Below are 14,864 nucleotides of genomic sequence, written 5' to 3' on the forward strand. Positions count from 1 at the left end.
ATTCGACATTATTTTTTTTTAATGGCTCAGCGACTGTCGAGCAACTTTACTCCCTCCAGGAATTTGTAGGCTAGTACTGATGGTAATCTTGGTAAATAACTGCCATCTGTAATAGAACTAAGCTCAGTTCAGCTACTCATACGTACGCGTTATGAAAATCTGCCAAAACTCTAAAACTATCTAATACGTGATACGAATGGGGAAAATTCCGGTTGCCAAAAGTCTCTATTGCAAGAAATAAACAGTCAGTTTCCACAGTTAAAAGATGGTTAAAGTGTAGTTAGCAAACAGGGACAAAGCCCAACATCGAGAACATTCTGCAGTACGAAGGGCTAAAACTCTATTCAAATAGTAAGTGCAGGAGAACAGCAAAACAGAACAGACCAGACAAACCTGCGGACAAGACACACTACGGCATTTCAAGAAATAAACAAAGTCAGTTTCCGCAGTTAAAAGAAGCTTGCAATGTAACAGTGTTGCCCTCATTATAGGCGCCAAATGGGTCTGGTGCCCTCCAAATATTTATATACGCCAACATCGAAATGTGGTCGTATATTGCCGTGGCTCTTGTCCACAACTTCTTAAAGACTACATTTATCATCTTTTTCTTTGTATAGAAAATATTTTTTAGTTATTTGCAATTTTTTAATTGTAATTGTTTATTACCAAATACATAGTATATAGGTTTTACAAAACAATAGTTCACATTAAAGTAGTGATGGCGGAGGCGTGCAATTATGTAGGACATCTCTATAATGTACGAATTTTCCTAAATTATTTAACAATATTCAGCAGTTCTATAAATTTAAACATTGGTGGTTTTTTCCAATAGTATGTGTCTATATACTTTTCTCTTAAAGTTGTGTGGGATTTACAGACAGGACAAAATGATATTCATCTTCTATTTCTAGATCATTACAGTATGTACAAAGTCTAACAAATATCATTCTTATAATGTATAGGATGTTTTAAATAAAACTGTAATTTAAAATCTACATTCAAACTTCTATAAAGAAGACATTTTGACGACGTTTCAAAGTATTCTGACAAAGATAGAATATAAACATCTTTAATTCTCTGATAAAATTCGCTCAAAAATATCTTATCGTCAAATACAAATTGTGTTTCCCATATGTAACTAAAGCCATAAGTTTCTAAACAAATCTTAACAAAATTTATCCAAGGGCTATAACTCTTATTGAACGTATGTAATGCTAGCATATCCTTGTAGCAAGAATGGAGAACAACGTTGTTGGTTTTCAGTAACTTAAGCCAATATTTAATAATTCTATATTTTCTTATTAAAGATAGAGGTAATCTACCTAGTTCATAATAAATGAGTACATTAGTTGTAGACAGTTTTACCCCAAGTATTCTTTTACAATATTTAGTATGGACTTTTTCAATATCATCTCCAGGGTGGTATCCCCATGTTTCACAGCCATAGTTTAATATGGAACCAATATATGTATCAAATAATGAAAGGCTTGTTTTTATATTGAAACTGTTTTCTTTTATTATTTTGTGCAAGCTGAAACATGCTTTATTACCCTAAGATGCTATTGTTTGTTGAGTAAGATTTGGTTTACAATTATAATTAAAGTTAACACCTAGGTAATTAAAGTTTTTAACAATTTCAATATTACAATCTTTAAATGTCCATGACTGTGTTTTAAAATTCCTCCCCCTCCTAAATACAACAATTTTTATCTTCATCTCATTAGCTTTAAGATGATTTGACTCACAATAAAATTCTACCACATCTAACATACTCTGTAAATTCTCAGGCGTTTCACTTAAAAGAACAGTATCACCTGTATACATTATTAAGTACAAGTTTATGTATATCATTTAATGTTAGTGACTGACAACCATTTTCCAGTAATTCGTTTTCAATATCATTTACATAAAATGAGTAAAGAATTGGAGACAGAGACTCTCCTTGCATTAAACCTGTATGACAATTAAAATATTCTGATATTTCACCTTTAAACTTTACTTTAGATATTAACTTTGAGTATATGGATTTCAGGATTTTGAGAAAATTGCCAGTAACACCCAATTTTATCAGTTTTTGCCAGAGTCTTACTGGAACGATCCGGTCGAATGCCGAAGCGTAGTCTAGGAAACAAGCATATAGGCGTTTATTTTTGGCTAAGTACTTATGTATAACATTTTGTAGAACGAATATTGCATCAACAGTCCCAAGTCCTGATTTAAATCCGAAATTTTGTAAGTAGGGGGTATTAGGACTAACGATAATCCACTAATTGGCTTAGGGGTATGGGCCCTGATGATTTAATGAGCTCAGGGGTAGCTGGCTAATCTTTTAATTGGTTCTATAGGGTTAAATGAGTTAAAGTGTAGACTACCTATAGTAGTGTAAAATCATCCAAATTGTACCATATTGCGTGCCAAAATGCAAAATTTTCTTTGCCCCCAAATCCCCCTAGGCTAATTCGAGGTTCAGCTCTAAACAAATATGTAAGCAAATTGATGCATCGTATCCTATAGGTTACCATTTCAAATTTCAGGCAAATAAGCGTAACCTATTTTGAGGTTACCATATAAGAGGCTTATTTCATATCCTGCATACGGTGTAAAATTTACTCCTTTTTCGGAGGAATGTTTCCCTAAACGCAATTGGTGTAAATGCAATAAAACGCTTGTAGTGGGGTAGCTCCTCCGAAACACCCTTTAGCGGCTACAATTACACCTATCCTGGTGTTCAGTACTCATGAATATCGATTACACTTTTGCAACCCAATAAACGCTGTAAAATTAACGCTGTTCTATGAATTATTCTCCAATGATAGTTACGCCCTTTGGTGTAAATGCAGTATAACACTGGTAGTGGTGTAGCTTATCCAAAACACCACACAATTACACCTATTCGGGTGTTCAGTAGTCATGGTTATCGGTTACACTTGTTAGGTGTAGTTCTTTTAGTTGGTTAACCTTGGAAAGGTATTACATTTTAAAAAAACGGTAGCTGTGGTGTAAAGTTTACACTTAATATAATTTTTAATTACACCCTTTTTTAACAGTGTATGTAACTATATAGCACGTATAAATCCATGTATAAAGACCGATCTGCGTAAAACATACGTTCTGACAAGAAATCGCACGGTAAATTAGATTTAACACCTACACGTCAGATAAAGCCTGCTGGTTCTTGATAAAACACCTTTGGTGCAGTTATAACACGCTTTCGAGAAAACTCATCAAACATAGAATACACACCGTATTAGTTGTTTTTAACCCGTCCGTTAATTAACACACCCAGTACAGAAAACGCACCGTCGCAGAGATTTTCGCCCCTACTGCCCCAGCGATAATTAAATCACCTTTCCGTCAATTTCTCACCACTATTAATTAACACACGCACGTTAGGCAACTCAACAATTGTTTTACGAACCTTGTAAAAGTAAAATGAAACTACTGCTAGTATCATGTTCTTGCCTAACCCGAGAGTTTCGGAGATATTATTTGTACTAAACCAAAAGATGCCGCTCCTAACTGTATAGTTAATGATAAAACAATTTAAAAAATAAAACAAACGTAATTTCTAAAGCTGCTGTACATGTAATAACGAAACAGTTAAATATCACTGCTATTCAGAATCGTCAATAATAGATTTTTTACGACGATAGATGTGTAGAGAATTTCACGTGCGCCGAGTGTTTTGGTACCGCGTGACTAGCCAGAAATCTCTTCCAAACAAACCACTGAAGCGTGCGCATTCGCCGTGTCGAGTTTAATTTTCAGTAGCCAAAAATTTCGCTACACGGGGCACCCTATCATTGAATAGAAACCCTGCTACACATGCAACATGTTTCCGGTTGTTTTTTGGACTTAAAAGATTTGATGATCCAGTATTGTGCCTTTAAAATTTACAGTTTTAAAAAATAATTTAGACTCGATTATCATGCAGGTATATGATTGGCCGAGATCAAGTCAGCCCTCACTATCTCATCCTTCACTAAGAATACTTACCCTTCACTAACTGCGAATCAAGCTGGCCCTCACTACGAAATTCGCTGGATGACCGTGACTTCAGTGAAATCACGTTTTCGGTATGGGCTAATCCCAGCCTTCGATAAATAAAATGAATTGAAAGTAGTCTATTTATAGTAACCCATTTCTTTGCTCAAAATAAAAATGCTTTTATCTCTTCTAAAGTATGTAATCATCAATGTGCCAGAAAATAACAAGTAGATTTAAAAAAACCCATAGAAACCTACTTTCCAGTGATGTATGACACAATAACTGGAATTTCGTATTAAGACACGTATTTTGACATTAAACACTCGCCCCACCCCCACCACTCTCTTTCAGCCAGTGAAGGCTACCAAACTTGTATCAATTTTAATTTCAAAAAAGCAGGGCCGGCGGAAGCAATTGTTGATTGGGGGGGGGGGGGGGGGGGGGTCTACCATCCTAGGTCCTTAGGCGAGGCTCCAGGGGCCGCCTAGGCCCCGGAAGCTCTTGGGGATCTAGATAGTCGGAGACGCTTTCTAATTTCTAAGCGATTTCTGGCTAAAAAAATTACTCAGCAATGAAGTGAAATTTTATTTCATTTTTAACTCCCTAAAGGGGGGTTTATACAGAACGCGAACGCGAACGTGAATGCGGCTTTTCGTCCTGGAATGATATAGTCAGTTTTAGAGGACCCGTTCATACAGAGCGAGAACCCGAACCCGAACAAATATTGGTTCGCGCGAACGACCGCCTTGATTGCCTCCCGAGCGAATATTTCAGAAGTTCGCGCGAACTCTTTCCCAATGAACCAATCAGCGGGCACTTCCCATGCCATCATTTCCACGAATAGAAACCGCGAGGCCTGATCGTTCCCACTATTATAGTGTGCAATATTCACAGTCTACTTGTAAAAGCAGAATGGAGAGAGAGAGAAATGGGGTTTAACGTCCACTCGACACAGACTAGGTAATTTCGGGACTAATATATGGTTTTAATTTTATTTCAATAATTCGCTTGCGCGTAGGGGTCTTTAGCAGTGGGAGGAAACCGGAGGACCGGGAGAAAACCCACGCGCTTTGACAGGCAACCCTACTCCTTGTCACGTACAACCGGGGATTCGAAACCACGCCAGTTGACTCAATGACAGGCCTCATGATACAGCGCGTGCGTGCTAACCATTCGCCATCCAACCCCCCAAAAGCAGAATGGACAAGACCGAAGAAATGATCATTGAAATCGAAAGGAATGTAATTCTTCTCTGTAAAATTTCATGCATTGATATTCGCCTCTTTCTCTTCTTTCGTTGTTTTATGTACAAATACAGTGCCAAGATCTCGTCTGTGTCTGATTCCACCAGAGCCATGATAGCAAATGACAAAATTTATCTCTCACAGCTATAGAAAAAGACAAGCGATCACGAAAGCCGTCGATGGTTTTCCGCGTTCAGGTTCGAACGGCTCAAAAGTCGCGTTCGGGTTCGAACGGCTCAAAAGTCGCGTTCGCGTTCGGGTTCGCGATGGACGCGTTCGAGTTCGCACTCTGTATAAACAGGGCTTTACCATAAAAACACAATTTATGGTGGTTTAATCCTGTGATGCTGAACTTGACAAATATATGCATAATGCATTATGAAACTTACGGGTCTTAATACGAAATTCCAGATATCATGTTACATATCAATAGAAAGCACGTTCACTACTTTTTTCAAATCAAATATATAAATAATTTTCTGGCACATTTATATTTACTTGCCTTGAGAGGTGATCAAAGACGAATGGCACAAAAATCTATTAAATGAAGGGAGTGGGGGTTATTCAAGGTAAAAATACGGGTCTTAATACGAATATAGAGATATCATGTTACATATGAGCGAAAAGCACAGTCATTTCTCTTTTCAAATATATAAATATTTTCTGACACATTTAGATTTACTTACCTTGATAAACTATCAAAGTTGGATAATACTGAACTATATTAAAGATACATTATGGGAGATTCGGTAACGAGTTGGCAGTTCTCACTATAATAGTTAAACAATAGATAATGTAAAGGCGATTTGCTGAAAATTTCATTCAAATTGATCCACTATGAACCGAGAACTAAGCGAATGAAATTTCCCCCTAGCCTCGGTCATCATTACTAAAGTCAGTACAATAAACAACATAGTCTCGATTATCCATTTAATCGTTAAATCGAGAAGGAAAGTTATGCAGTAAATCGAGTCACAATCCACTAAAGATCGCAGGCTAGCGCTGCCACCTAGAGTTGATTATGTCCTGGATAGGTTAATTAATGTCTCGGGGGGGGGGGGGGGGGGTACTCGGTGTCTAATTATGGGACTTAATACGAAATTCAAGATATCATGCTACATATCAATATAAAGCCCGTTCGCTGCTCTTTTTAAATATATAAATAATTTTCTGGTACATTCATATTTACTTACCTTGATAAATGATCAAAGTCGAGTAATACAAACCTCTATTGCACGATGTGGGTAGGGGTATTCAAAGTAAAATTACAGGTCTTAATACGAAATTCCCGATATCATTTTACATATCACTGAAAAGCACTTTTACTGCTCTTTTCATATATATAAATAATTTTCTGGCACATTAATATTTACTTACCTTGACAACCTATCAAAGTTGGATAATACTAAACTCTATTAAGTTATTACGTGGGTAGGGGTGGGGTATTCAATATCTAATTACGGGTCTTAATACGAATTTACGAATTCTAGATATCATGCTACATATCAGTAGAAAGCACATTCACCGCTCTTTTCATATATATTAATAATTTTCTGGCACATTTATATTTACTTGCCTTGAGAGGTTCTTAATACGAAATTCCAGATATCTTGTTACATATCACTGAAAATCACATTCATTTCTCTTTTCAAATATATAAATAATTTTCTGGCACATTTATATTTATTAATGGTAAAGTGAGAAGGGGTGGGGGTGGGGTATTTGAAATAAAAATACGGGGCTTAATCCAAAATTCCGTATATCTATGAAAAGTAAAGTTAATCCTCTTTTGAAATGTATTTATTATATTTTCGTCGGAATGCATATATATACTTTTTTTTAAATTAAAATTGATACAAGTTTGGTAGCCTTCACTGGCTGAATGATTTTTTGCGACGGGGATTTAAAGTTGACTGGGGTGAAAATCTCACTTCCGACACAATGATTGCTCTGCAGAAAGACACTTTACACCTCCCATCCCTCCGCTGTAATATTATCAGTATTACCCAAAACTGCTGTGAAATTCCAAATTTGATCTCTTTTCTCCAATTCTAGACCAAAAAGTCAACCAAAAAATGCAGGAAGAGGGGAGAAAAAAATTAAGGAAAATTTATAACTCGCACTACCCATCATGAAATCATAGAACTGTACTACATTATTATACGATCTATGATGAAATAAGGGGAATACTGAGTCCAAATAGTGAGAAGGGCCAAAGTTATTTTTAGTCTTTCTCTCCCTTTCCCTTTTCCCCCTTTTGCATGGCGATTTTTGTTGACTTTTTGGTGTAGAATCGAAAAAAAGGGTTTGAAAATACATTTTCTGCCAGGTTGTTGTGAGGTTGGTTACGTTGAAATGTAGGGCCGGAAATTGCATGTTTATTTATCTCTACTTCCAACTTGTGTATCTCGAGTTTTTCATGGTGAACCTCATACATGCTTTTGGGCAAGACTTTGCCACATGTTGCTCCATCTGTGGCGGAAAGCGTTCTACCCAACGAAAATTTGGGAAAAAGTTAGAGCGGGTCTAAGAGACGAGAATTAACATTAAGTCAATGGGGAATAAATTAGTGATCTGTGGCCACTTGATCTCGGCATTATGGTAGTTACCTCCCTTTGTTTGTTTTCGTCACGAGATAATACGAGATTTCGTTGTCAACGAGAAAAGTACAAGAGGGAAAGGTCTGTTGACAATATTGCGTTTTCGAGTCAGATTTGCCTTATTGTTGCTACAGAATGGAAGATTTTCAATCAGCAGAAGAGGTAAGTTGTTAAACTGATAGATGTCTTCGTACAAGACAGCCCAAGTATGCAGACCTAGGAAATAATGACTCATCGGCCATTCCATCCATGTCCATGCCATTCAGCCATTGCCATTGATTGGAATTTGCCAAAATTCATTAAATTCAATTGCCATGCCAATTGCCATTGGTGATGGCTTGGCAATAAATTGATATGTCTGTCTGTTTTGACATTAACGAATAAAGACAGTGATAGTTATAGGCTATGATTTAAGAGGTACATGTAGGTCGACGTATCAAATGTACATGTATACGGCAGCATGCTAAAATTGTCCAACACTTACATTCACATTGTAATTGTTGTAAACTAAAACATAACATAACTGTGATAAAATTTTGGTTGTGTAGGCCTAGCCAGGGTTACCATTTCAGCTGATTATTAAATATTATTATTATAAATAATATTAACAACAGTCACCGGCTTACCAATATAGAAACATAATAATATGTAGAGCCAGAGGTGCTACATTACATAGCAGCTAGCTATAGACTGTCACTGAATAATCCGGCCTCTGATGCATGTATGTTGCTTTGTACTGGAGTATAGTACATTGTATGAACATCATGTAGGTGAAGTAGGTACCGGTAGTAATGGGAGTCGAGTATAACCAACTTAGGTTCTTACTGAATATAATATTAACAATAGTCACCTGCTTACCAATATAGAAACATAATAATACGTAGAGCCAGAGGTACTAGACAGCAGCTACATGTAGCTATAGACTGTCAGTGTCACTGAATAATCCAGCCTCTGATGCATGTATGTAGCTTTGTACTGTAGTATGAACATCATGGATTACATGTCATTTGGGACTCGCGTCATTTGGGACTCAAAAAAATATGACCACGACATTTGGGACTCGGGTATACGACGTTTGGGACATTGGTATACGTCGTTTGGGACTTGGGTATACAACGTTTTGGACTCAGGATAATTTATTAGAAATAGGCCAATTCAAAACACGAAAGAAAATATTTATTAACATGAAACACGTGGTTAGTAAAAGGCTCAACCAAACATTAAAATATTAGTTACACTTACGGTTCTTTGATAATCATCGTTTTTCATAAAAGTTATATATTTATTTAAAACGAATAATATGCGGATGAATTTATTTGAAAATGACCTACACAAAAAACAAAATAAATATTTACTCTACATGCAATCTTTTTTACAAGCCCCTAGAAATTGTTAACGATAATCCGTGAGCTGCACGTTGACATGCTTGTCGTAGATGGCAATACCAATTGATAAATTAGTGCGTACAAGGCAAAGTTTTTTTGTGGAAAATATAAGAAATGGCAACGATCAAAGCGGGATAATTAAAGCTGATTAACTGATAATCCCGATGTTATTGCAGTATATTCAAAGAAACCTAACAGTTTTTTGGTGGATGAACAATCATCGAGAATGGCGGCCGTGTGTTGATTGCAGTTTCACGAAAAAACATCAGCAGTGGTCGGTCAATCAAGTTCGTTTACTTGCAAATAAAACAAAACAAAGGAGAACTAGCAGTGTTAATCGCGGTCTCAACAATCGCCGATCAACTAAATAAAACGAAAGACAACTAAGACAGCTGTTACTATATATCTCATAAATAAATAGTTCCAACTGTCGTATATATTGAGTCCCAAATGTCGTTTGTGTTGAGTCCCAATTGACGCCAATCAAGTCTCAAACGTCGTCAACTGAGTCCCAAATGACGTTTATGTTGAGTCCCAAATGACGTGAGTCCCAAATGACGTGATACCACATCATGTAGGTAAAGTAGGTACCGGTAGTCGAGTGTAACCCACTTTGGTTCTTATTGATGTTGACAGTTCATAGACTGGTTTCACCTGCGGAGAATGATCATTTCTTATCACAGGCAGTTGATTCTCGGTTGTTTTGAATATGGTACAGTTCTTGTTAGGTTATTATTTGTCAGCGAAAACAATGTACCGGTATCTGTCTAGATGACTGGAGATTGTATTTTACACAACATTTTTAATAATACCAAAATAAAGTTTAATAGAATAGCCCACGATGATGTACTAGTCTAGAAAATAGGTTGATCAAGGGATCGTTGACAGATTGAGATTGTTCCATTTTCCATGACTGTACCAAATTGCACATGCAGTCGCCGAATCTTTAGTTTTTAAGTCTTTTCACTTGCGCTAACTTTTACATTTAAAAAAACGTTTAGCTGATAGATTGAAATACAAAGTTATTTCTGATTATGTTAAATGAGCTGAACCCTGATCCAATATTTTTTGTTATTTTTTTATGTGCATAGATTTTATTGCAAGGTTTAGTTTGAGGATCAGTATTACTTATTAGCTAAACCTGTTACTTTAATGGGCAAAATCGTTTTCTTGGGTAGAGCTAATTTACATTTATTATTTATTACTTGCAATCTGATGCTATATTAATATGTATAGATTTAGTCTGCTGGTATGCTGTATACTTGGCAATCCTCTTGTGTTTGGTTACCAAATTTGCTTTTGGTGTGTTAACTTAAAACACAAAACTTCCAAGCACATATTATATGCTCATTGTGCTTTTAGGTGCTCTTTAAAAGAATACCCATTTCCTACCAGGACTTTACATTTTTTTCTATATTTTTCAGACAGCGTTTGTCATTGATGAAGCAACAACTATTATAAAAGAGGTAAGAATATAAGCTTACTGGTTACCAAATTAAAAATTTATGATATTGATTGATATACATTTATTTATAACAAAATTGGTATTTATTTTGAATGGGATCATTCAATTACCAAATTTTATCCATTTTATTTGGATTATTGTATGATAAATCAGTTTTAAAAATTTACCAACTAAAGTCATTTGTAATTATAATTATAGTATTAAAATAAAAGAAAAAATATTTACTGTCTAAAAACTGTTGATCGAATAACAATTACTGGTTTTATTAATAACCTGCAACGTTTTGACAGTGATACTTATATACATAATAAAATGCACTCGAATATTTACTTCCAAACCAAGGTATGTGACATTATAACACAACTATTCTAATACATTAAACTCGATACTGTATTTTTTTTTATAAATAATGGATTTGTTGTTTTATTGTCTTGGCCTTATATTATATTTTTGTTTGTATTTGTAGGCTGTAGAGGGAGCCATTGGAGGAAATACATACCAACACAATAAAGTTAATCAGTGGACTTCCAATGTTGTAGAACAGTGTTTGAACCAACTTACAAAATTAGGCAAACCATTCAAATATATAGGTAATTTATAAGTAGACTGTTTGTATTAACTAGTAGTAATTTATTATATTTTTGTGGTTAGTCTTCAGTGTCAAGTTAAATGGATCAACTTCATCTTGCAGACAACCTGTAACACAACTTCCAACAAAACTTTGTACTTAAAGTACAAATATGTTGTGGCACTTCAAATTTAATAATGAAAGGATGTACCGGTATTCAAACAAACAAACTCAATATCATCCAAAGTCTTCGACATTGAAACCACAAATTATATGCGCCAATTTAAATTAACATTGATGTTGTAATCTTACTGTGCAAAAATGGGCTTCTGATATCCAAATTAAAGACAAAATAAACATTTTGCCATTGGTACACGAATTGTGTACTATAATAATGTGTTTCAGCGCCATTTGTAACAAGGAACTTGAAGAACGAGGCTAGACATATTCCACATGTCATGTCAAGCGGTGGTGCCATGTTCTTATCTGGAGAGTATGCGCAATAAATATTATCAGTGTAGACTGAAATAAACCAACGCTGGAGATTGTCATTCGATTGAGACTTTTGCCTTTGGCGTATGTTGTAGATATGGCATAATGTGGGTATAGTCTAGACATACTGTCGGATAAGGAACTAATTAGCTTTGTCTTGTTATTTTCAGTTACATGTGTTATAATGCAGAAGAATGGAGCTGGTCTTCACACAGCTAGCTCTTGTTATTGGGATAATACAACTGATGGTAAGTACAACCTTTTTATTTTATATTATATTAATATTATGCATTAAGATCACAATCATCAAAATAACAGTCTACTAGAAAATAATTCAGGGTGGTGCATATTATAAAGAGCCTGTTCCTAACAAAAACAGCTGATCATGAGGGGCATACACTAAAATAATATGATGTATGAGAAATGCCCTTTTCATGTTTTGTACTTATCACTTACCTCCTTTATGCACTGCATGAAGTTGTTTGTTAATGTTTGATTAATGTTAAATCTATCTTTCTCTTTGTAGGAAGTTGTACAATAAGATGGGAAAATAAAACTATGTACTGTATTGTTAGTGTATTTGGTTTGGCTATTTGAGGACTAGAAAAATTCAAAGACAAAGTGACATTTCCTAGTAGAAATCTCTTGAAACAACATTTTAAAAGATATTATTCGCTCTTGGTATTGGCCTGTTTTTCTATAATTAACTATCAATAAGTTATTTATTTATTATTTTACATTATTACTTGTTAAATTCAGGCAGAGTGGAATTTTTATTGATGGCTTCTCTGAATACATTTTGTTCCTGTCACATTATCATTTGCATTTCCATAAAAATATGGATCGTGTGCAAACAATTTATTTTAAGGAAACAACTGCATGAACTTACTTCAATGTCTTAAAGTAATATATTAGTATGAAATTAAAGAGAAGAAACTGATAATATATTCATATACTAAAATAATATTCCAATTCTACATTTGAGAAATCATTTCATTATTGTGTATGGATATACTTATAACTGACATTGTAAAATATATTCATGTATTATTATAAGTACAAAAAATAAACTTTTAAATATTTTGTTACGTTTTCGTATTGGGCTGCATCCGCAAGTGGTTACTGGACATTTTCAAGGGTTTTCTAACGGTAGTTGAATTTTCACCAAATTTAGTAAGTATATTTATTGCTTGGTTGGTGCTCATTCAGGATTTGTTCAAATAAGTTGATCACCACCATATTGAGACTCTTTTGCCCATTTCATTCAAATTTGCAGGGGTTTTTAGATGTTCATTTTTTATACGCCCATACTGCAGTACCCTCTTGTCCATGGTCCAGAATTTCTTGTAAACACTTTACAGACTACATTTATTTGTCCCCCGCCTTTTGAAGAAAGCAGGGGACTATTAAAATAGGTTCGTCCGTCTGTTTGTTCATCACAATTTTTGGGACACAATAACTCTCCTTCAAATTGAGCTAGAATTTTCAAACTTGGTGTAAATGTTTATTATGTCAATGCCTTGATGGAGTTCGAAGATGAGAATTGTCTGCTTAGGGTAAGCAGAGATAAGCAATTTGATTGATTGATGCTTTGGGACAGGATAACTTTAGTTCTAATTAAACATGCATTATGCAAGAGCTAAATCTGATTATTGCAAGTCTTAATTTAGGCTTCAGATGTTATAGAAATTATAAATTAGATCTTTATTTAAACAAGACCAAAATCAACTCTGTAGACCCACGGATGGCTCGGCTACAGCTCGGATTTAAATAGGATTTCACTAATTGATTAAATCAGATAAGGGGTAACCTGATGAAAATACGTCAGTTAGATCGAGGCTAAATGATAGAGTGTACTTAGCGAGGCCGCTGTAAAGCGTTTCCATATGCCATTGAAAACTTTACTTGATAATCGAGATATGTAGGTGGAGTTAACGCCTGTCAATCAAACGTTCGGCGAAGGTGAAGACACATTTCGCTACCATTTCTAGGCAAATATTACAACGATGATAACTATGTTCAGAATAAAGTAATTTGACTGAATTTTTCAATATATTCTTCTTTCATCATCTACTTTTGAACTGTTATAGCAAGAATGGCCAACTCTCTATAAATATCTCCCATAATGTATCTTTAAGTGAGAGTGAGGACACTTGGTGTATAGTTTTATCACATCAATAACTTGACTAAGTTCGATAATGAGAATTTTCTGCTCGGGGTAAGCAGAGTGATAAGCAATTTGATTGGTTGAGACTTTGGAACACAATAACTCTCCTTCTAATTGAGGTTGAAAGTTCAAACTTGGTGTAGGCGTTCATTAGGTGAATGCCTTGATGGAGTTCGAGGATAAACATTGTCTGCTTACTGTAAGCAGAGATAAATGAAATGGTGTTTAACGTCCTACTGTTCTGCACCTATACTGGGCTAATGAAGACAGGCATACGCTATACAGTGTGCTATGAGGGAAATTTTGTCCGGGCAGCGGCAATATCGCCTACTCTTATATCGAATTCCAACTGCCAAGGGATCTTTTATGTGCATTCCAATGTATACACGGGACCTCAGGTTTTCGTCTCATCCGAAGGACTAGACAGCTGTCCTTGTCAGGCCCTCCGTTCTGCACCACTGACATGGGGAAACCACGTCTAAAAATCCAGATGAACTTTCTCGGCCAATGCAGGGATCGAACACCCGACCTCCAGGGTAAGCAGAGATAAGCAATTTGATTGGTTGATTCTTTGGGACACGATAACATTAGTTCTAAATAAGGGAGAGTGATGAAATTTGGTGTATAGTTTTATTACATCAATACCATGACTAAGTTCGATAATGAGCATTTTCTGCTCAGGGTAATCAGAGCAATAAGCAATTTGATTGGTCAAGACTTTGGAACACAATAACTCTCCTAATTGAGCTAGAATGTTCACACCTGGCGTAGGTGTTTATTAGGTGAATGCCCTGATGGAGTTCGAAGATGAGAATTTTCTGCTTAGGGTAAGTGGAGATAAGCAATTTGATTGGTTGATGCTTTGGGACAAGATAACTTTAGTTCTAATTAAGTGAGAGTGATGAAACTTGGTGTACAGTTTCATTACATCAATACCTTGACTAAGTTCGATAATG

Source organism: Patella vulgata, chromosome 2 (genome assembly GCF_932274485.2).
Source record: "Patella vulgata chromosome 2, xgPatVulg1.2, whole genome shotgun sequence".
Lineage (NCBI taxonomy): Eukaryota > Metazoa > Mollusca > Gastropoda > Patellidae > Patella > Patella vulgata.